We start from the raw sequence: 21,324 nt of genomic DNA, 5'->3' as shown, positions 1-21,324 counted from the left end.
TTATTGATGAACATAGTTGGTCCTATTATTGACCATTTGGTTGAGGTTGTGCATGATGGATTTCTCCATTGTAACTATTTCCCCTATTATAGTTAATAGGGATCTTAGAGAACATACCTTGAGACCAGCTCCATCTCCTGTTTCTCCTAAAACTTTTCCCCACTAACTTTAGCATCCATTGGTAGACTTGCCTGCAACAATGTTCATAGTGGTCCTCTTGTGGCAATTTTGCATTTATCCATCCCCTCTATATTTATTATTCAGAATTCTTCTGTTATATAAATCTTCTCCCTCATTTATTTGTTATTATATCCGTGTGGGATCATGGATATTTATTTTAATCTATGGCTTTTAATTCAGTAGTATCAATATTTATTTTATCACTCTTTTTTTTTTTTTTTTTTTTTCCAGTTTTGGCCACTGGGCACTCTTTCAGGTTGGGTCCTGTGTCCTTTCAACAGACTGCCATCCATTTTGAGCACTTTCTTGCTTTTTGGCATCATAAAATGCTCCAGGCTCATCTTGTGTTTTCCTCACTCCAGTTCTTGAATTAATCCCTTTTCACAGAAGCTCTGGTTTCTTTTTTATTGGAGATTGGTATTGAAGAAGCAAGATCAGTCACTAGGTATGCTCATTGCTCTCCGGGTGTCATCACTTATATATTCCCTTGGGACAAATTCTGGAAATACATATATATGCACATATATTTCCAAAAGTTTTAATATACCCTTGCAAATACATACATATATATTTGTTTAAAAACCCTAAATTCAGGGATGCCTGGGTGGCTCAGTGGTTAAGCATCTGCCTTTGGCTCAGGTCGTGATCCTGGAGTCCTGGGATTGAGACTGCATCAGACTTCCCTGCAGGGAGCCTGCTTCTCCCTCTGCCTGTGTCTCTGCCTCTCTGTGTGTGTCTCTCATGAATAAATAAATAAAATCTTAAAAACAAAAAAAAAAAACCCTAGGTTCACACTGATACTTCTGACTCTAATTCACCACCGCAGAATTGTTCATAGCCTTCCTCTTTTCTTATCTGTGACATCTCTCTCTAACAATGAGAGAGACCTGGCTCTCATTAATCAAAATATACGTACTTATTTGTTTACCCTTAGTATGCACATAAAGTAGTTTCAGAATTGCTAACCCATGCCGCTGGGAGAAACAAATTTATTAACTAAAATATAGTCTTGTATTTTAACAATATAATAAAAGTTCTTTTTTTTAAAGATCTTATCTATTCATGAGAGACACAGAGAGAGAGAGAGAGACAGAGACACAGGCAGAGGAAGAAGCAGGCTCCATGCAGGGAGCCCGACGTGAGACTCGATCCCAGGACCCCGGGTTCACACCTGGGCTGAAGGCAGGCGCTCAACCACTGAGCCACCCAGGCTTCCCATAAAAGTTCTTTTTGTCTTTTTAACCTTAAAATATATGCACAAAATACTGTTTTCCAAAGTGGCTTAGTTTCTTTTCTTCTTAGGTTCTTTTCTTCCCCATCCCCTGCAGCATGGTTATTTTATTCATTTGTAATATCATTAACTTCATTTATTACAATTTTTATTTCATTTTGGATTTCTCTCACATTATGGTTGATTTAATTTTACATACAGTAAAATTCACTCTTGGTAGTGTACAGTTTTGCAGGTTTTCGTAGATGGATGGAGACATGATCCCATTCTCATATCTAGGTACCTTTCTGCTGGCCCCATTATAATTAACCTTACTCTCCCCCATGCCCAGCCCCCAGAACTCTCTGATTTGTTTTCCATCCATATAAGGTTTCCTTTCCAGTCAGTCATATTATGGGTTAATGTAACATGTAGCCTATTGGCTCTGTTTCATTCACTTAACAAAATGCATTTATAATTTATTCCATTGTGTTGCATGGATCCATGTTTCTCCCTTTTCATTCCTGAGTAGTATTCCATTCAATCCATTCTTTGGTAGAAACATGTGGGTTGTTCCCAGTTTTTGACAGTTATAAATAAAACTGCCATAAAAATGCATACAGCTTTTTTATGTAAATGTATCTTTTCATTTCCCTTAGTAAATACCCAGGAGTGAGATTGCACGATTATGTGTTATATGTGTATTTATCCTAATAAAATACTGCCAGACTATTTTCTGAGTGGCTTTGCTATTTTGCATTTCCATCAGCATGTGTGGAATATCTCGTTTTATACGCTCATCAGCACTTGAGATTATCAGTATTTCAGTCATACTAATAGGAGTGTAATGGTGTCTTGCTGACACTTCTAATCTGCATTTCCCTAATGATGTTGAACATTATTTCATATGCTCATTTGCCATCTTGCTTGATGAAGTGCTGTTTAGGTCTGCCCATTTTTAAATTGGGTTGTTTTATCTTTTTATTTTTTAATTGAAAGAGTCTGTTCTATATTCTGGATCTTCTGGATTCGACTTTTTTTATAGAGTTTCTGACAAGTATATAAATTGTATCTCCTGGTCTTAGCTTGTCTTTTCATTTTCTTGATGGTGGTTTTTGAAAAGTGAAAGTTTTAGATTTACATAACACCGAATTTCCCAAATTTTTATTTGTGGAGTGTGCTTTTGTCACCATATTTAAAGAATCTTTGCTTGGGATCCCTGGGTGGCTCAGCGGTTTAGCACCTGCCTTTGGCCTGGGGTATGATCCTGTTATCTCGGGATCGAGTCCCACATCGGGCTCCCTGCATGGAGCCTGCTTCTCCCTCTGCCTGTGTCTCTGCCTCTCTCTCTATGTCTCTCATGAATAAACAAATAAAATCTTTCAAAAAAAATCTTTGCGTAATCAAAGTAACAAAAATTTTCTTTCATGTTTTCTTTTAGAAGTTTTGGTTTTAGTTTTCATATTTGTGTGAATTATCTATTTTGAGTTAAATTCCATATATGGTGTGAGATAAAGTTCTAAGCTCATATGCATGTGTATGTGTGAGATATGAAATTTTCCTACAAGCATCTGTTAAAAAACAAAAACAAAAACAAAAACAAAAACAAAAAATTATGCTTTCCCTATTGAACTGCCTTAGTGACCTTATAAAAATTAGGAAACCATAAACACAAGAGTTGATTTTTGCTCTTACACCAACACTTTTGATTATTGTAGTTATACAATTAGTTTGAAAATCAATCAGGTGTAAGTATTCCAACTTTTTTTTTCTTATATTTTCTTTTTTTTTTTTAATTTTTTTATTTATTTATGATAGTTACAGAGAGAGAGAGAGGCAGAGACACAGGCAGAGGGAGAAGCAGGCTCCATGCACCAGGAGCCCAATGTGGGATTCGATCCCGGGTCTCCAGGATCGCGCCCTGGGCCAAAGGCAGGCGCCAAACCGCTGCGCCACCCAGGGATCCCTCTTATATTTTCTTTTCAAAAATTTTTGGCTATTCTGGGTCTTCAAACTTTTATATGAGTTTTAGGATCACTCATCCATTTCTACAAAAATGCCAGCTGTAGATCAAATTTGGGAAGTTGTGCCATTTTAACAATATTAAATCTTTCAATCCATGAACATGGAATGCATTTCCATTTATTTCTTTTTCTTTTTTCTTTTTTAAAAAAGATTTTATTTATTTATTTAAGAGGGAGAGGGAGAGAGTGAGAGAAAATAAGAGATCCCAAGAGCAGGAGGTGGGAGAAGCAGATTCTCCAGTGAGCAGAAGTCCAGCACTTGGGGCTAATTTTAGTATCAAGCTAAGTTTGACTTCATAGAATAAGATGGGAATGATTCCCCTATGGAAGAGGGTTGGTGTTAATTATTTTTGAAAATTTTAATACAATTTAATGGTGAAGCCTGAAGCTTTTGTTGTGGGAAATTTTTTTTACTACTAATTCATTCTCTATACTAGTTATGGGTTTATTCAGATTTTCCATTTTTTCTTCAGTCAGTTTTGGAAGTTTGTATCTTTCTTGGAATTTCTCGTTTTATTGGTGTACTGTTGCTCATATTACAGTTATTTTTATTTTTCTAAGATCAGTGGTAATATTTCCTCTTTCATTCCTGATTTGTAATTGAATGTTCTTTATTTGTGGGTCAATATAACTAAAGATTTGTCAATTTTATTGATCTTTTTAAAGAACCAACTTTGGTTTTATTGATTATCTGTGTTATTTCTCTACTCATTGCGCTGTCCTAATCCTTATTATTTTCTTCCTTATGCTTGCTTTAGTTAGGTCCTTTCCCATTTTATTAAGGTTAGGTTATTGGTTTGAGATCTTTCTTCTTTTCCAATGTTAAGCTTTTTTTTTAAGATTTTATTTATTTATTCATAAGAGACACAGAGACACAGGCACAGGGAGAAGCAGGCTGTTTGCGGGGAGCCCGACTTGGGACTCGATCCCATGACCCTGGGATCATGTCCTGAGCCAAAGGCAGATGCTCAACCACTGAACCACCCAGGTGCTCTCAATGTTAAGCTTTTAATAGCTATAAATATTCCCTGAGAACTGATTTCACTGCATCCCACAAGTTTTGGGTTGTTGTGTTTTTGGTTTTGTTCATCGCAAAGTATTTTCTCATTTCCCTTGTCATTTCTTCTTTGACTTATTGGTGATATAGTAGTGTATTATTTAATTTCACAAAATTGTGAGTTTTCCAAATTTCCTTCTGTTATTGATTTCTAATTCCATTCCATTGTGTTCAGGGAACATACTCTAAATGTTTTCAGTCTTTTAACATTTATTGAGACTTGTTTTTCGGCCTAATGTATTATCTAGCCTGGGGAATGTTACATGTGCACTTTAGAATAATACATACTCGGATGTCATTGTGGAGTTTTATATGTGGGTGAGGTCTCCAACTACCATTGTTGATTCTCTACTTCTCCTTTCAGTTCTATCAGTTTTTGCCTCATCTATTTTGGGGCTTTTTTTGTCACATATGTATAGATGTTTAAAATTGTCTTATCTTCTTGATGGGTCAACCCACTTATCATTACTTATCATTTGTCTCTAGTAAACTTTTGTCTTTGAACCAAAAAGGTGTCTCTTTATAGATAGCATATAACTGGATCATGTTTTTGTTTCTTTTTAAAAAAATTTTATTTATTTATTTTTAAAGATTTTATTTATTTATTCATGAGAGACACAGAGAGAGACAGAGGGAGAAGCAGACTCCCTGTGGGGACCCCAATGCAGGACTTGATCCCAGGACCCCATGGATCATGACCTGAGCCAAAGACAGATGCTCAACCACTGAGCCATCCAGGTGCCTCACGTTTTTGTTTCTTAAAAAAAAATCTATATTGCTGATCTTTGCCTTTGATCAGAGTACGTAATCCATTTACATTTTAAGAGATTACTGATAAGTGGAATTTATACATGCCATTTTACTTCTTTTTCTATATGTCTTATGTCTTTTTTGTTGCTCTGTTCCTCCATTACTGCCCAATACTGTATTAAATAGATGTTTTCTAGTGTACTATTGTAATTCTTCTCTCATTTTTAAATATATGTTTTGTTATTTTCTTAGTAGTTACCTTGGGGATCACAATTAACATCTTAATTTATAACAATGCAGTTTGGATTAGTATGAATTTAAGTTCATTAGTATAAAACACTTTGCTTCTAGGTAACTCCATTCCCCTCCTCCTTCCTATGTGCTGTTATTGTCCTACAAATTACTTCTTTTTAAAAAAGATTTATTTATTCTGGAGAGAGAGATAGAGAAAGAGAGAGAGAGAGCACGAGCTGAGGGAGGAGCAGAAGGAGAGGGACAAAGTAGACTCCATGTTCAGCAAGGGGCTCGATGTCACAACCTTGAGATCATGACCTGAGCCAAAATCAAGAATCAGATGTTAAACTTATGAACTACCCAAGTACCCCCCAAATACTCCTTTATATGTTGTATGCCCGTCAACACAGATTTATAGTTATTGCATTATGCTATTATCTTTTAAATAAGATGAAAGAAAACATTTTCAATAAAAAATACATTTATACTGTCTTGTATTTATCTATGTGGATGCAAATACATCCATGTGGATGAAAATTATTGTGTAGAGTCCTTTCATTTCAGCCTGAAGGATAGATTTCTTATTGGGCAGATCAGATGGGGACGAATTTGCTCAGTTTTGGTTTAGCTGGCAACATTTTAATTTCTCTTCATCTTTGAAGGATGGTCTTGCTGGATTAAAATTTTTAATTGACAGTCTTTTTTCTTTTAAGCATTCTGAATATGTCAACCCACTGATTTGGGGCCTCCATGCTCTTTAATTAGAAATCAAGCATTAATCTTACAGAGGATCCCTTGAACACGATTAGACGTTTTTCTTTTGCTGCTTCTAAGAGTCTTTCCTTGCCTTTGTCCTGCAGAACTTTGAATTTAATGTGGATCTTTCTGTGTTTATATTACCCAGTATATGTTGAGCTTTTTGGATATGTAGGTTTTTCATCAAATTTGGGAAATGTTAAAAAAAAAAAATTTGGGAAATGTTCAGCTGTTATTTCTTCAAATATTCTTTTTGACCCTTCTTTTCACTCTGTGACTCCTACTAAGCATTTGATAGTGTCCTATAGGTATCTGAAGCTCTTCATTTTTCTTCATTCTTTTAATTTCTCAGAGCAGGTCATCTCAATTAATGTATCTTCAAGTTCCCGGTTCTTTCTTCTGCTTAATTGAATCTAAATTTAGCTCCTCTAGTGGATTTTTCAATTCAGTGTTGTACTTTTCAACTCCAGAATTTTTATTTGATTTTTAAAAAGTCTATCTTTTCATTAGTTTTCTCTATTTGATGAGTTACTATTCTAATACTTTCCTTTAGTTCTTTAAACATTTCTTTCTTTAGGTCTTTTAGAAAGCTAATTTAAAGTACGTCTAGCATCTGGGCTTCTTCTAAGACAGTTTCTATAACTTGGTTTTTTTCTATGTAGAAACCATACTTTCTTGTTTCATTGTATGTCTTATACTTTTTCTTAAACAAAACGAAACAAAAAACCCTGGAGGTTTAAAATAATATAATGTGGTACCTCTGGAAATCAGATTCTTTTCCTTTCTGGCACTCGTTGTTTAGTTACTGATGCAGAAGTTGCTGTTGTTGCTGTTTGTTTAGTGATTCTCCAGAATCAATTCTATAAATCCTGTATTCTTTGGCATGTGTGGCCACCAGAGTCTCTGCATGGTTAGCTTATTGGTCAGAGAATAGCTGGAAAGAGATTTCCTGAAATATCTGGAACCAATAAGTCTCCCATTTTTTGCTGAAGGGCTCAGGACTCACTCAGATAGTTTATAACTCCCTTACTGTTCACTTCCTGCTTGGGTAGAGCCTCAGGGTCAAGCAGAAATCAGAGCTTGGGGCCTTCTTAGTCTTTCCTGAACATGCACACAATTCTGAGCATAAGCATAGCCCTCTGCATGCATATGGACTTCCAGGTTTCCAGTAATTTATTGAAGCTTTCCAAAGCCCTTTCTGGACAGTTCATTCTCCAGCTTTTCTTTTAATGTTTTTTATTATTTATTTGCTCCCAACTCTTATTACTACCTCAGGCAACTGCAATGTTGAATGATTGCCGCTGATTTTTTTCAACAAATAGCTTTGAGTAATGGTTGTTTTTATTGGGCAAGCTCTGAATAAGGTTAAATAAAAACAAGCCTTGTGAGTGGGATCTTCCAGGGAACCACCAGGCAAGTCCAATAATGACAATTTTCTGGGAATGGGATTTTGAAAGAGCTCCAACCTTTCCAGTGACTGCTGGAATGATAGATTTCACTGCAATTGTGGGCTGCTGGTTTTTAAGGCTACCATACTGCTGAGGAGGAGGGTATGGCAATCGGGCAAGTTAAAAATGCCAGGGAACTCACTGTTCTTACTGAGATTCAGCTGTTTTTCTTGAATAAACACTCCCAGACTCCTTCAAGCCTTTGGTTAATCTCCAGAGTTCTGAAAAAGTTGATTTTGATACATTTTTGCCAGTGTTCTCATTTTTTTTATGGAGAAGAGGATTTTTGGATGTTCTTACTCCTCCATTCCCATGTACATCACCTGAGTTGACATCTCAAATATATCTCATGAATTATTTTCTTAGTGGTTGTTCTAGTGCTTATAATATGCATCTCCATGTGTTACTGTCTACTTCAGGTTAACATTGACTTGTTTCAGTAAAATACAGCAATTTTCTTTACTCTAAATCTGTCTCCTTTTCTCTCCTTTGTGCTTTTATTATTTTATGTCTATATTATATGTTATAATACATAACATACATATAATGGTGTAAATATTACATATAATATCTGTGTGTGTTTTAAACCCATCAATGGCAGCAAAGCTACTGTTTTTCATTACCTAATAAAACTAGCTGGCTGACCAAGTGGCAGGGGATTGGAGCTGCCCCCAGCAGTATGTTTGCAGATGCCTACTGTTCTTCCCCCAACATTCTAGCAGCTTTTCATGAATAAATATCTCTCCATTTGTTGTTTACCTTTGGTAAACTTCCAGAACCATGAAATTATTGTTTTAAATTATTTTGCCCGGTTTTATACTTGTTTTCTGAGGAAAGGATTTGCTGACCTCTTTATTCTGCTATAACTAGAAATCCATATGATATAATATATTATTTTCATCTTTATTAGATAATTCTAGGTGATGTTTCAAAGAACTTTTATCAATTTACCCTCCTACCAGTAGTGTTTGAGAATTCCATCCTTGCCAACAGTTTATCAGTTTTTAGAGAGTTTTAAAATCAGTTTTAAGCTCACTCTTTCCATTCATTTAATGGTATTTTTAGATGAACAGATTTCTGTTCATCTGATTTCAGTTTGAGTCAAGTGAATCAATTTTTTCTTTTGTACCTACTGATTTCCAACTCAAGGTCATGAACATATTCTCCTATATTATCTTCTAAAATCTGTATTGTTTTATTTTTCGCATTATGGTCTTAGTCCAGCTGAAAAGGACTTTTATGTATAAAAGAGGAATAATGTTTTTTTCTTTATTTTCCTATGTGAGTATTTAATTAACTTAGCATTATTTGTTGAAAAAAATTATCTTTTCCCCATTGCTCTTGTTTTTAATCCTATTTCTGCAAGTTTTCCAATGACTGCCAAAATTGATCTTGGTGTATTCATGTTCAAAAGAGCATAGCCAGAATTTTAAATTTACCTTTTCTATAATTGACTGAAGAATATGTTTACTTTTAATTTCAAACTTTCCCTTTACATGAAGAAACAGGTATGGAAGTAGTTACAAAAATTCTTTAAAAGTGATCTTTAATAAATAAATTTTAATAAATCTAAGAAAAATTTTTTAATAAATCTGAACAGTATGGAAAAGATATAATTTAGGAAGCTACTGAATTGTACCACTGATGTAATATTGCATGTTATTATTTTGTTCTTTATTTTTAAATAAGTCATCAGTCAGTTAAGCATCCAACTCTTGATCTCAGCTCGGGTCAGGTCTCAGGGCTGTGAATTCAAGCCCTGTATTGGGCTCCATCCTGGGTGTGGAGCCTACTTAAAAAAATAATTAAAAAAACCCAAAAATTCGCTTATCAAAATTCCAAACCATCTCACAGAAGGGTAAAGTTTAAATAATTCAGGTTCTATTTCTTTATCTTAAAATTATAACATATATCATTGCTTATTTTAAATCTATTATTAAACACAGGAATATATAGTACTGTAGAACACACAAATAGCAATTTTGAATTGTTGCAAATTTCCCCTTGAAACAATTCTACTACTGAGATTTCAAAATACTTAACTTCCAAAAAAAGAAAAAGAAAACTTAACTTCCAAGTGGAATGCAATGTTTCTTTTTTCTTAAAAAAAAACAAAACCCTATACAGTTAACGTATAATCTTCATCCAGCAAAATTAACTCATTATTATACATGCCCGTGAATTTTGACAAATTCATTTTGTTGTGTAACCACCATCACAATCAAGATATAGGACAATAGGAAATGAAGTTGCTATCTTGAAGAGATATCTGCACCCCATGTTTACTGCAGCATTACATACAACAGCCAAGACATGGAAACAATCTAATTGTTTATAGATGAATGGATAAAGAAATTGTGGTCTATATACACAACGTAATATTATTCAGCCATAAAAAGAGAAGGAAGCCTTGTCATTTGCACAACTTAAATAAACCTTGAGGATACTACGCTAAGTGAAATAAGTCAGACAGAGAAAGACAAATATTGTAAGATCTCACTTGCACGTGGAATCTAAAAAAAAAAATCAAACTCATAGAAACAGAATAGATTGATGGTTGCCAGGGGCTGGGGGCTGGGGATAATGAGTGAAGGTGGGCAAAGAATACAACCTTCCAATGATAAGATAAGTAAGTTCTGGGATGTAATGTACAGCATGATGACTAGAGTTACCATACTATATTCTTGAAAGTTGGTAAGACAATAAATCTTTTTTAAAATAAATATTTAATATTAAAAAATATTTTATTTATTGATTCATAAGAGACACAGAGAGAGAGAGAGGCAGAGACACAGGCAGATGGAGAAGCAGGCTTCCTGCAGGGAGCCCGATGCAGACTCAATCCCAGATCCCAGGATCACGCCCTGAGTCAAAGGCAGATGCTCAACCTCTGAGCCACCCAGATGCCCCCTAAGGCAGTAAATCTTAAAAGTTCTTACTGCACACACACAAAAGGTAACTATGTGAGGGTGATGAATGTGTTAATTAACTTTATTGTAATTATTTTGCAATATATGTGTATATAAAATCATCACATTGTACACCTTAAACTCACAAATTGTATATGTCAATTGTATCTCAATAAAGCTAAAAAAAAAAAAAGGTTATGGAACAGTCTCATTGGTCCCTGTCCTACATGTTAGTAATCTTTTCTCTCCACCTCTGCTCCTGGTGATCCCTCATCTGTTTTCTCTTCCTATAGTTGTACTTTTTCCATAATGTCATGTAACTGCACTCCTACAGCGTGTAGCCTTTTGAATCTGTCTTCTATTACTATCACGCATTTGAGACTTTTCTATGCTTTTGTGTGTGTATCCATAGTTAATTTCTCTGTGTTGTTGGCCAACTTTCCACTGAAGGCTTATACCCCAGTTTATCCATTTTTCAGTTGAGAGATGTTTGGATTGTTTCCAGGTTTTGGCAGTCATGAAGAAAGCCACTGTAAAATTTCATGTGTAGATTTTTGGGTGTGTGGTTTTTTAAAAATTTTTGTTGGGCAATTGTATACTATGACAACTTGATACCTTTTGAAGTAAATGGTATCTTAAAAGTTTTCTCATTTTTCAAATTCAAACTCTTTGCTGCTGGGATAGAGAAATATGACTGATTTTGAATGTTGATAATCTATCCAGAAAATGTGCTAAATTTGTTATTTAATTCTAAAAATTTAACTGAATAATTTGGAATTTTTATGTGTAAATGGTTTGCTGCAAATTCTATTTTTAATAAGATTCTATCTATCTATCTATCTATCTATCTATCTATCTATCTATCAGCAGCGGGGTAAGGAGAGAGAGAATCTTAAGCAGGCTTCATGTTCACCACAGAGCCCCACACAAGGCTTGTTCTCACGACCCTGAGATCATGATCTGAGTTGAAATTAAGAGCTGGGTGCTTATCCAACTGAACCACCCAGGCACCCCATCCATATTTTTATAATTATGGAAATTCTTTTGTTTTTAATTTGCTAAGATTTCTTTCTTTTAATTTTTAATGTACATGAAGAATATTGATTCTTTTTTCCCCTGAGCGCTTCTCAGAAGTCCTGCTGTAGGCACTGAAAAGGGAACAGTTGGGTTCACTGAGCATGGAGTTTTTTTGGGAAGTTGTTAATGAAAAAAAAGGGGGGGCCAACAGAGGTTAAGATACTGGCAAAAGGGTGGCTGAGGTGATGAAACATGGAAATGAAATTAGGAAGGGAGACAAAAGGCATGAGAAAGGAAGACAGGAGAGGCATGGGTGGATACGTGCCAAGGAGAGGGTTCCTGCATCAGGAAACCCAATGAGGTTGAAGACAGCGGGATGCTGAAAACCATGCAGACAGGCTTCAAGTGGACATTGCTCAATGCCATCCATTTCGGTCCAGAGTTGCTCAGGTACACACAGGTGTGCAATGGAAGAAAGAGAGCGAGGTGCCAAAGTGTTTGTGGGACCAGAGGAAGTACCCAGAAGCTGGAGGATGACAGAGGAGTGGAGGCTTTTACAAAAACGTAGGTGGAAAGTGGTCTGGAAACAACAGGGACTGTGGAAGATGGTACCAACTCTCGAGGATCTTGAGGTAAGTGGCAGAGGGAGAAAGAGCAGCCTCCACCAGAGGTGGCTGCAGGGGACCCAGTCACAGAGCAGATGGAGGGTCTCCTTAGGTCAGGAAGTGTGGAATCATTCTGAAAATATCAACCTGTTGTGTAAAATCATATATGACTACACTATGCAACCAGCTATGGTTTGCCCTAGACCTTGGCTGCTAGGCACTCTGGGTCCCACCTCTGTGAAATGCAAAGGCCTTTGCAGATTTGGGGCACTCAGTTCACCCCTGTCTGCCGTTATGTTCTGTTTACCTTGAATCCATTGCTGTTTTCGGATTTTATATTTTATAGGGTTAAATGCATCTTTGTAAGCTGCCTGAAATGTGTTTGGCGTGGAGTGGATTATAAATAAATACATGCGAGAGGTTTCTTTGCAGTACAAAATGATTCATTATAGCTTTCTTTCGAATACCTAGCTCCCTCAGTGTATTTAGCTTACTATTCTGTTTGTATATCGCTTTCTTCAAACACATTTATTATGTCATATAAACATATTTTGATTTGATCTAATTTTCCTTGTATAAGTAACGGAACATTTTAAAGCAAAGAAGAGAAATAAAATTGTATATAACCTACTAATGTTAAAAGAATAATCTACAGGCTACATAGCAGGACAACTTGCTTCCCCTTCATTTCTGGCCAAGAAAATGCGGAGTCTTATGTTTGGTCCGTGAAACCTGGCAAAGGATTGTTCATAAAGGTAACCACAATGACTGAGGTGACATTTTTACCACCTGATTTTGAACAGATTATGGGAAAACCTAGTAAATTAGGGAGGTTTTTGTTTTTGTTTGTTTTTGGTTTTTGATGTTATTTGAGGATTGGACACAGATCCAATGCCTGAAAATGTGTGGCTTCTGATTGTTGCTTGTATCAGATTAATGCTCAGAGGAAATGGATTGCACTTGCTGAGGACCTGAGCCCTGAACTTGATAATTCCCGATCTTTCCAAGACTCTGTTTTACCATTTGCAAGATGAAGATGGTAGTAGCATCTACCCTGTGGAGGTGGGGTGAGAAGTAAATAAGATGACACGTTTGAGTCATTAAGCATAGTGCCTGGTACATATTGTAAACTATTCATAGAGGTCAATTTGAAAAAAAAAAAATAAAGGCATTCACTTTGATCGCACTCAGGATACGGTGTTATTCTGATTGTTGCAGTGCATTTATATACGTCTCTCTCAAAAAAGTAATTCCTTAAGAATGGAGTATCTCCCTATTTTGTCCCACGGTGCCAAATGCAGTAGATTCTCCAGCGGATTAATTTGGTTCTCTGGATCTATTTCTTAACAAATGTTTCTGGCATGTTTGAGCCAACATGCTTAAAGAAAATCACCGGGAAACTGCCTATAATGTGAAATCTACTGTCCAATTTATAGATCCATCTGCCTTTACATGTTCATCAATTGCTTTTTTAGTTTCTCAGTTGCCTTTTTAGTTCACAAATTTATTTACTATGTTCGTGACGCTGAGAAAATATGAGTATTTTGGATGTTAATAGCGTGTTTTCAAAGCCAACTTTTAAAAAAATATATGTTTTTTTGGTTTGACTTGTGTAGTATTTGGCGAAGCAGAATATTTCTAAGTAATTTCTCCAGGAGTACTTTCTCTTGCTGTTCTCAACACCTTTGGGAATTGATGGTGGTGTCTGGCTGGTGGAGACGTGAGTTTTTTTCCCCCTCCTTCTTAATAGAGTGTTCCACTGGGAAATTTTCTAATTTTCAGGACTTGTGGGGCTTTTGTTTTCTCTTTCTCCATCAACAAATGTAATCATCAAATCCCCAAAGCAGAAACATGAGAAACTGAGCAAAAATTCTCAGAGCAGTTCCTGGAATCATGAGTACGATGATCAGGCCCGTGAGTGTGCACACACCTACACCTTCTATGGCTTTTGATTTTGACCCGCCTTCGTACTTATCACTCCAAGCTAGTGGGGAAAATTCTATTTATAAGGAACAAGGCAGCTGGCGTGTGTAGTGCTGGTTCTCAGGCTCACAAGCGAAGGCAGGCTTGGCATGGGGGCCAATTTGGCTAATGAGGAATATAACTTCCTGAAACCCTTTCTCTGTGCAAAAACGGGTGTAGAAATGTAGTGGGTGGTCTTTCTAAGATGAAAAAAAAAAAAAAAAGTACATCGCTAAGAAAGCTAGCTCAAACTTTGGGGATTTTTCCTCTTAATTTTCCTGGTACTTCAGTTGCCTTTAGTGACACTTTGAATCACAGACTTTAACTTGAATTCTGAATCTTAGTGAAATATTTTGGCTATGGGTTTCATTCATGGCATCCTGTTTTATCGTTAACTACGGTCTCTCATTAGTCTTTCAAAAATAATATGTCATGCTATTGGTTTTAGCAAAAGGTTTCATGGCTCACTGAATTTACTCACACTATCTTCTCAAATCAATTTTTTGATTGATTGATTGTATCAATTAAAAAATGTGATACATACATTTGGCAAAACAAAACAAAACTCAGCAATATAAAATGATATAAGTGAACAAGCAGAAACAAGTCTTTCTTCCACTCCAGACTTGAATCCTCCAAGGCTCCCTCCCCAGAGATAGCCATTGTAACCAGTTTGCTTTGTATCTTTCTGGAAGTTTCCATGTATATGCAAGCATATACATGTCTATTCATTCTAGGCATACTGATCTGTATCTTGCTTCTCCCACTTAACGTCTCTTCCCATATCAGCTCGTATGTATCCCCTTCATTCTTTTTCAAGGCTGTTAGTCTTACCTTTTACATTTTAATTCAATTTTTCAAACAATGAGATTTCATTTCCATTTTCCACTCCTGTTCTGGCCAGCCACAGACTGCCACACCTGAGACAGGCCTCGTGTATTCTCATTCCGGTGGCCCCGGGAACAAACATCTCCTGGTTTCAATGTTTTCCTGACTGACATTGTTTTTTCCTTGCTGACATTCCCGAAGCCCATAATTCCCTAATTAGACCTTCATCCCTTTGATTTTTAGTTTTGCTCAGCTACTCAAATGCAAATATCCCTGGGAGTCTTGTGTTCTTTTTCATCCTGGTCTCAGTACCAATGTATTTCTCAGATCCTTTTCTGGAAATAAGGTTAGCTGGGAAAAGGAAGCTGAACACATTGGGGTCCCTGGGAACTGGGGGTGAGGGTGTGAGGAAAGAAGAAAGGAGGGGCAGCCTGAGTTGGCTCATTCCAATTTTTTTCCGTGTCATATTCATCTTCCCTGAGCCTCCTCAGGGTGGGTGACACCGTAAAGGAAGACAAAGTCTGTGGAGGCTTCCCTTCTATGTTTTACTCATTACACAGCTTCTATGCTTAGGAGAGTCCTAGCACAGCAGTAGAGGATATGCATGCATTCTAGTCTGAATACGGGTTCTTTCTATCTGGGAAAATGCCAAGCAGGAGTAAGGATCTCTGATAATTTGGTAAAAGCTATGACTCCCTTCAGAAAAATGAACAAATACATAATAAAATTTATAGATTACGGCAAGGTTATTATTTTTAATGTTAATGCTACTAATTGTTAAGCCGTTATTATGTGTGGGGCACTGGGTCAAACAGCTCTGCATACTTACTTATTTTTATGGAAGCCTTGCAATGATAACCCCATGAAATATGCATTCTTGCCCTCATTTTATGGATTAAAAAACTAAGGTTCAGCAAGTTTGTCTCACAAAAGGTATCAAAGGGTAGAGTTGCGTTTGAATCTGTCTCGAGATCAAGAGCCCCTGGTTAAGGTACCTCTTTGACTCACTGAGGTGGACCATGGGCCCGGCCTGGAAGGTGTCTAAAGCAGGAGAAAACAATGCCGGCAGATGGGATGAGCGCAAGAACACATCTGTGAGCCTGGTGCAATGCCGGGCAGACCCGGGCCTGAACACGCCAAGCCAAAGTACACACGTGTGGAAGCACAGAACACAAAGAATGAAGTGTCCCCCAAATTACCAAAAGCAGAAGGAAGGAGGGAAAGTTGGCACTGTCATACCAGTATGAGGTATGGAAATGGTGCAAGCAGTAGTTGACATTATTAAGTGCCAGTCACGGGGTGAAGCACTAATCTAAGAGGGTTACGAGTTTTACCTTACTTATTCCTCATTGTAATCTCACGAGTAGACACTATTATTACCCCCATTTTACAGATAGGGAAACTGAGGGATAGTAAGATTATATAGCCTGGGCCAGATCACAGAGCTAGCACATGGTGGGGGTCTAGGTTTGAAAATAGGCATTCAAAAATAAATAAATAAATAGATAAATAAATAAATAAATAAATAAATAAATAAATAAATAAATAAATAAGAAAATAGGCATTCATGCAGAAATCTGTCCTCTTACCCCTACCAGGCTATGCTGCCCCTGCACCATTTGTTTGTGAGCTCCCTCCCCTTTTCTGCCTCTTGGTAAAATCCTTTATGGTGATTTGCAAGGTCAACCCAATCGGCCCATTCTCATTTCTTCCTGTTTCTGGCTTGTAAGGCTTTCATTGTTTCCTTCTAGGTGCCCTTGGGGCACTTGGCTCATATGTACTGTTGATGCCTTTAGAGATGTTATGTTATATTATGTTATTTATTTATTTACGAGAGAGAGAGAGAGAGAGAGAGAGAGAGAGAGAGAGCATGCACCAGTCCCGGGGAGTGAGCAGAGGCAGAGGGAGAAGCAGAATCCCAACAGAGCAGGGAGCTTGATGCGGGACTCTATCCTAGGACCCTGGGATCATGACCTGAGCCAAAGGCAGACACTTAACTGATTGAGCCACCAGGTGCCCCTAGTATGTTACGTTCTAAGTGCTAGATTACAAATGTCTTGAGGGGGACGCCTGGGTGGCTCAGTGGTTGAGCGTCTGCCTTCAGCTCACGGGTCCAGGGACCGAGTCCCACATCCAGCTCCCTGTGAGGAACCTGCTTCTCCCTCTGCCTGTGTCTCTGCCTCTTTCTGTGTCTCTCATGAATAAATAAATTAAATCTTAAAAAAAAAAAAAGTGTCTCGAGGTTGAAGAAGTCACATTTTATTTACTCTGGTGCTTGGAACAGCACAGGTGACCATGGTAGATGTCCCTAATGTTTCCTGCCTGGCTTTAACCTACAATGGACTTTCCTTTGGTCCTGTTGGGGACTCCCATGGCACTGTGGGCTGTGGGGAGAAGTGGAAGGTACAGGAAATTACTGCAGGTGCTCATGGGGCCCTGGAATGCTGCTCATTGATGTTCCAGACCCAATAGCAGTTGGAGGGACCTGAAAGCACCTACGGTGACACCCCTTGCTGCTTCCCTGGAAACAGGTGTCATCTTCACTCACCTTGCAAACAAGTGTCTCACTGCTCTTCTATTTCTCTCTGTGTTTTACACATGGACAGTTGAGTCTGTTTATCTCAGAGTCAAGCCGTAGGAGAGGGGATCCGATTGCCTTGGTTAGTCGCAGTGCAAAGTGGCAGATTTCTCTTGCCAGGCTCCTCTTAGGCCACTAGCCTAAAGAGGCCTTTATATATGGCCCAGGCATCTATTCCTGGACATGGTGAATCTTGGCAGAATCTGGAATTTTCCTGTTGTGTGTGTGTGTGTGCATGCAGAGAAATATTTGATACAATTTCTACTTAGTTGAATGTCCAATTTATTAATCTTCAACCATCAACATTTATCTAAATATTCAGACACTAGCTACACAGTGATTAAATGAAAAAGAACTTAGACATTTAACGAATTTGATCTTCCCCACATTTAAATATTGATTACAAATTTAATTTAGGTGTTCACAAATCTAATATTATCAAGTGTTCTGGGTACTTTAAATGACTTGAGAAGGAGACAAAACATGCAAGGAATATTTCAAAGATTGCAAAGCTAATCGGTGCTTGATTTAAAATGCCTAACAATGTGCTAATAATATGGATTTAAATTTGCTACTCTGTTGTCTGTATTTTTATTTCTTTGTTTTATTTTTGTAATCCTCCTTACTAGTATTGTTTCATTATTCACCAGGACTGATAATGACTCATTGCTCTGGTGAGAACAGTGGTCATTCCTCAAGTAAGAAGAAAACATAAGAGCATCTTATTTTTTTCTCATCAACAATAATTACATGTAATAATTGCAACAAAGCCATTTTAAGTGAATTCTACAAATCAAATTATTGAACATAACATGATAGCTCAAGTTTTAAACATATTAGAAAATTTTGAGTTAAATTCTTTGTTATGAAACAGTTACATGTCTCACTATCATGGAAACCATTTTTTGAGGGATATTTTCAATGTTTACTAGGTTTAATATTTTGCTTTCTGTAGAAATGATTGCCATATTTTATAGTCTTTCTTCTGACATTGTAGACATTAAGTCATTTTAAAATACATTTTAAATGTTGAGGCACTTTGTTCTCCACTGACGACATGTATTGGCAAAATTAAATAGACCCTGATAACAAGAAAGTTTTATAAATGTATCCAGCTGATTATTGCTGGAAATAAATTGCAGGCCTTCAGTGGGAGACATCCTAGATTTCAGAAAACAGGTTAAGGATTTTAGTTCTGACAGCATGTATCCACATCCTATCGATATCCTATCCCTCACTATATTCCTGTTAATTCCAGGGGTGAAATTTTGTGTGGTTGTTGCGCACACTTTCTTTACATTATGTAAGTTATTTAAAAACATTGATAGGGCCAGGATATTCTTTGGGTTTTAAAAATCTTTCTTTTGTTTTGTTTCCAATATAGGAGAAATGGATTTTTAAGTTCTTCTTATTTTGTAATTTCAAGCATATAGAAAAGTCAAAAGAATAATACCATGAACATCAAAAACCTTTTTTACCCAGATCCATCAGTGAACATCTTGCCTCATTTGCTTCCCTTACCACATTATTTTGTTGAAACATTTGGAAATTCCAAATGTCATGATGTGCCTTCTATTTGCTTCCACACGTATGTGTTAAGAACAGCAACAGCAACGTTTGCCCATGTGTTCTCAACCTCATGATCACACCTAAGAAATCCAGTAATTCAATATAATCACATGTACGGTTCATGTTCAAATTTTCCTAATTATCTCCTAATGATCCCTTGTAGATTTCTCCCCCAGAATCCAACGGAGTTTCATTCCTCGTGTTCGGTTATTACATTTCTTCACTTTTCTCTGATCTACAACATTCTCCTCCGCTTTCATTGTTGCTGTTTGTGGTACTGACATTTTTGAAGCGTTCAGGCCGGTTGCTTCGTAAAATGCATCACAGTCTAGATTTATCTGGTGGTATCCTCGCGATTAGATTCAAGTACATTATTTTTTGGCAAGAATACCTCTGAGATGAAGTTTGAACTTCCCACGGAGTCAAGAAGCTTCTCTCTTGTTGGGGATGCAACGTTTGACCAAGAAATCAATGTTGAAAATCAGCTTGGATTGTAACTAGAGAGGTCATGAAATTTTCAGTTGGGATGACTCTTCGTTCTGGAATTTTCTACATTGGAGAAGCTGGCATCAAGAGACTCTGAGGTTCTTTGAGTATCTTTGTAAACAGAGTGGAGGGAGAACAGTGTGGGATGCCCAGCAGAAGGGCACATCAGGCAGAATAGTAGATGCAAAGGCTCTCCCCAAAGGCCTGCCTGGGGAGCCGCGAGGAGGGTGAAGAGCCCTTAGCACGCAGGGGGGTCAGGCATGAGGCCCAGGAGGAAGGAGGCAGATCCTGAAGGTCTGGAAAGCTCCCCTAAGAGCTTTAATTTGGGGCTACGCGTGATGGGAAGCCACTGAGATGGTCTCAGGAGAGGCTGGAGCGGTCAAACTTACCTGTTTTTCTTGCCATTTAGGATTTTTTATACTTCTTAAAAATGATCCTTCAGGCCAGAACAGATTTTTGTGATATGTTCCTCTTGCGATTACATGAAACAGGAAAGCCTTAGTGACAGAAATCGTGTAAGGTGTTTCTAAGACAACGCGACTACATCACAACTGCCACCCGGCCGACAGCCATTTAAAGAGCATCCTGACTTCAGGGACGTTAAAATTTATAGAGAAGGAGAGGAGACACCTGTGTACCGGCGCTTCGCTTCGGAAATACAGTCCCCAGCTGAGCTGTCACCCCTGCGAGCGCCTCCCTGCCCGGGCCCCGCACCTGCCGACACCCCGACTGCTGGCCCCGGGGCTCCAGGCACGTGCGCCCCGCGAGCACCGCTGTCGGGATGGCGCCGGCTCCTCCTGCCACCTGCTCCGCGGCTCCGCGTGTCCCCCGAAAAAATCAATGCCCAGAAAAACACGTGCCCCCCTCGCCCCCGGGGCCCCGGGCGGCTCCTCGGAGCAGAGGCCCTGGCGTCGCTGCGCCTGCGGGGTGCACTGGCGGCTCCGATGCCCCCGCCCTGGGGTCACCCCGAGGTCCCCGGCCCCTGGTCCTGGGTCCCCCCGCCCCCGGTCCCAAGGTCCCTGTGCCCTGGTCCTGGGTCCTCGGCCCCTGGTCCTTGGGTCCCGCCCCCTGGTCCTGGGTCCCGCCCCCTGGCCCTGAGGTCCCCGCCCCCTGGTCCTGGGTCTCCGCCCCTTGGTCCTGGGTCCCGCCCCCTGGCCCTGAGGTCCCCGCCCCCTGGTCCTGGGTCCCCGCCCCTTGGTCCTGGGTCCCCGCCCCCTGGCCTCGAGGTCCCTCCCCCCTGGCCCCGAGGTCCCCGCCCCCCGGTCCCGAGGTCCCCGCCCCCCGGTCCCGAGGTCCCCGCCCCCCGGTCCCGAGGTCCCTGCCCCCTGGTCCTGGGTCCCGCCCCCTGGTCCTGGGTCCCCGCCCCCTGGTCCCGAGGTCCCTGCCCCCCCGGTCCCGAGGTCCCTGCCCCCTGGTCCTGGGTCCCGCCCCCTGGTCCTGGGTCCCCGCCCCCTGGTCCCGAGGTCCCTGCCCCCCCGGTCCCGAGGTCCCCGCCCCCTGGCCCCGAGGTCCCCACCCCCTGGTCCCGAGGTCCCTGCCCCCCGGTCCTGGGTCCCGCCCCCTGGTCCTGGGTCCCCGCCCCCCAGTCCCGAGGTCCCTCCCCCCTGGTCCCGAGGTCCCCGCCCCCTGGTCCCGAGGTCCCTGCCCCCCGGTCCCGAGGTCCCCGCCCCCTGGTCCTGGGTCCCGCCCCCTGGTCCTGGGTCCCCGCCCC

The 21,324-nt window shown here is 39.3% G+C and overlaps 1 long non-coding RNA gene across 1 annotated transcript in view; it reads right to left on the bottom strand.

The window, feature by feature from the left end:
* Window positions 1-20,104, bottom strand: part of LOC111094044 — a 29,245-nt gene extending 9,141 nt beyond the window's left edge. Inside the window, exon 1 of the long non-coding RNA XR_005384245.1 lies at window positions 20,003-20,104. This is a non-coding gene — a long non-coding RNA (uncharacterized LOC111094044). The remainder of the gene's footprint in view (window positions 1-20,002) is intronic.
* Between the last annotated feature and the right edge of the window lie 1,220 nt (window positions 20,105-21,324).

The sequence above is a fragment of the Canis lupus genome, chromosome 35, assembly GCF_011100685.1.
Source record: "Canis lupus familiaris isolate Mischka breed German Shepherd chromosome 35, alternate assembly UU_Cfam_GSD_1.0, whole genome shotgun sequence".
NCBI lineage: Eukaryota > Metazoa > Chordata > Mammalia > Carnivora > Canidae > Canis > Canis lupus.
Note: the sequence above shows the minus strand (reverse complement) of the source record. Positions and strands in the feature narration are given on the sequence as shown.